This window comes from Nothobranchius furzeri, chromosome 15 (assembly GCF_043380555.1).
Source record: "Nothobranchius furzeri strain GRZ-AD chromosome 15, NfurGRZ-RIMD1, whole genome shotgun sequence".
Taxonomy (NCBI): Eukaryota; Metazoa; Chordata; class Actinopteri; order Cyprinodontiformes; family Nothobranchiidae; genus Nothobranchius; species Nothobranchius furzeri.
Window position 1 is genome coordinate 51,556,931 of NC_091755.1, and position 3,054 is coordinate 51,559,984.

The 3,054-nt window shown below is 43.4% G+C and overlaps 1 protein-coding gene across 1 annotated transcript in view; it reads left to right on the forward strand.

Moving 5' to 3' along the window:
• The first annotated feature begins 313 nt into the window (after positions 1-313).
• Positions 314-3,054, forward strand: part of chrna4b (cholinergic receptor, nicotinic, alpha 4b) — a 23,895-nt gene continuing 21,154 nt past the window's right edge. The window contains exon 1 of the mRNA XM_015968570.3: positions 314-3,054. This exon is cut by the window's right edge and continues 622 nt beyond it. The gene's annotated coding sequence lies outside the window, so the exon portion shown is untranslated.

A 3,054-nucleotide genomic window follows, 5' to 3' on the forward strand; every position in this document is an offset into this window, starting at 1 on the left:
TTAGTGAAGTGGACCCAAGCTTTAGCGTGCGTTCTTTCTACCATGCTGCTCTGTTTACAACTGGCTCGCAGCCAGCGACGACATAAGCTCTTGCGCATGTGCAGCTGTCTAGGCAAGTTCTCGTTATGAAGGACGGGTACCGAAAGGAGGCACCGTTTGAAATGACGTGAATCGGTGCTCGGTCGGTACTATGGAATTCGGTCGGTACCTTAAAAAGTACCGTGTGTGTGTGTGTGTGTGTGTGTGTGTGTGTGTGTGTGTGTGTGTTCATTTTAGCAGTTTGTTTCATCTTTTACAGAAAACCAAAGTTCTCCCCCACACACAACCTAAACGATGCAGGTGATTTTTCAAGCTTCTCTCCTCCTGCACCATGACCATCGCTATCCTTTAACAGGTGGCGCCTCAGCACCTCCGCATGATCGATCCACAGACCACCTGCGTGCCGAACCGTAGAGAGAGATCCCTGCGGATCATGGATCAACGATGAGCCGTTGCACCCTTACTGTTTTCAGGGCTGCGAGGTGGTGTAATTTGTAAAGTGGTTAAATCTTGATACCGATATGATATATCAGTATCGAGGACTGCGGCTAGATGTTTTCCAATAAATCAAATTCAGCTACATTACCATTTTGATTTAATTTAAGATCCTTTGATCGATTGAAAGAAATCATTTTTCAGGGGAAAGACGATTTCTTCACTGACATTTTTCTCCTTTCCCACCATCACGGGACTAGCTTCTTCATTTAACACATTTGGTGATGTGCTGGAACAGGTGAAACATGTGTATTGAGCTTCAAAATAAAGCAATTTTCAAAATAAAAGAGCATTTGAATATAAGTTATTCAATTGAATTTGGCATTTGGAATTGATGACCATATAATCAGTGCAGACTGATGTAGATGTGTTGTGCCAATCCTAATATATAGTGAGAAATTGTACTTTGAAAGGTTGCAGGTTCAAAACCTGGCTGGGCTTTTTTTTTTTGTGCACATGTCATAAAAGTTAGGTTAAGTTTTTGTTTAGTTTAGCTTAACCTCTTCAGTTTGGGGGATTTTTGTTATTTTTCATCACTTTCCTTCAGCTCCCCGGTTGTTTGGAACTTGAACACCCGTCCTCCACCTGTTAATCAAGCCAGCGGTCTCCGCGCTGAAACCATCATCAGATCTTTCTGTTTACAACACAATTTCCTGGTTGTTTCTTTGTGGCTTTCTTGTTCAGCTCAGATTTTCTTGTTGCTGCCACATCAGCTATTGATTCTTCAATATTAAGTTTTTATTTTATTCATACTTCCTGATATTTGGACATCCCTCCTCTGACTGGCTAAGAGCAACGCAACTATACCACTGACTGTTTCCAACGTTGATGTTTTATCTCCACAAATAACACACGCCTGAATGAGTTCCGCTGTGTGGTGGAGTTGCTAATGCTAACAGTTAGCTTCTAATAGCCAAGATGTTCTCTGCTGTTTCCTGGACGCCAAAACAACAACTGCCTTCTCCATCGTGAGTCGAGATGGGTGAGTCCTTGAATGCTAATTTTCAGTGTGACGCAGATCAGTCAGGCAAGAGTTTCGCCGTCCATTTATCTAAGGGCAGCCAATGCAGGAAATAAGGGTAGAAGACCATTTTCACATTTAATGCCCAATCATATGTGAAAAGTAACTAGTACGAGTTTCTCAGTGAACTTGGTCTTTAATTAAAAATCTTGGTCACCTTTGTGGAGGGCGGGGTCTTAGCCACGTCGTAAGTTACAAAGGTAAATTCCACATTCTGCATCTCCAGTCTACAGGAAACTGGAGGCGAGTTGTTTATTTGGCCCTGATCATGTTTTCATAAACAAAATCATTGGATTTGACACATTACGTGGTTGAATTAGCACCAAGCCAAGTTAGAGCTGGGAAACTTGGTGCACTCGTAGAACTGAGTCGGCCTGAACCCCGATGGAAGCTGCCAATGCCATTTTGACAACATGATTTTACCTTTTCTGCTTTTTCTTAAATTCATTGAAAAAAGAAATAAATGAAGCAAATTAATTTTCTGTTTTATGCTTAAATAGTGGAAATGCATTAATACCAGTTCTTTGGCCAAAGGTTTAATGTTGGTAAGGACGTTGATTTAGGTTGTGACCATCACAAATGAAGGTCAGAAACATCTGTTTGGGAGTGAGTACAGGTTTTCCAATTTCAGGACAAGCTGAATTATTTAATGCGCTGCTACTGGAGGAAGTGACCCCTGCCACTTGGCATCATCCGGCTACGATAGAAAAGAAGGACAGATGGTTCTTTTTATCCGTCCACATGTGGGTGTAAGATAAACTAATGTGTTGGCCAAGAGGCTGCAGCGGCCTGTTTGTGCCTCTTCCTGTTCATTACAAGTGAGATTTCCTCTTCTAGTTCCCCATCCCTGCTGCTGCTCTGTCCCACTTACAAACTCCTGCAAGACTCCTGTCAGCAGTCTGGCTCAGTCCACGCCGGAGAGAAGGATACCTCCACCTGTCTGCTCAGCGTTAGTCATCACCAGATCGAGAGAAACTGTGTTTGATTTAAAAAAAGTCGATGTGTGCGCTCCACGATGAAGTGAGCTCCTCTCTGGGGGGCACAGAGGAGCAGATCTGACAAAAACACCTATGACAGCAAAACAATTCTCCTACTGGACCTCTTGTGTTCCTCCTCGATCATGTAAACGCCGTCACAAAAACAAATACTGTCGCTCAACAGTGAGCCGAGCAAAGCAAACATGACTGCAGAGTCGAGGTTTCTTTTAAGTGCCTACGTTTATACCTCCTTCCTTTGTATCATAAACGTGACACGCTGCCATCGCAGGAGGAGAAAAGGTGCAATAAACATAAATATCTTAAAGCAAAAGGATCGCCAGCCTTGGCTCTGAACTGAGGAAGAGGAAAAGAGAAAGTTTCAAGTGTGTGAAGTCTTGCAAGGAGAAAACCCGACAGCAGGTGAGGGTCAGAGTGGGGTTGAGGTAGAAGAGGGGGAGCAGAGATGATGCTCTTGGGAACCGGTCTAGAGAGGAATGTGAAGAGGTTTAATGACTCACGGGC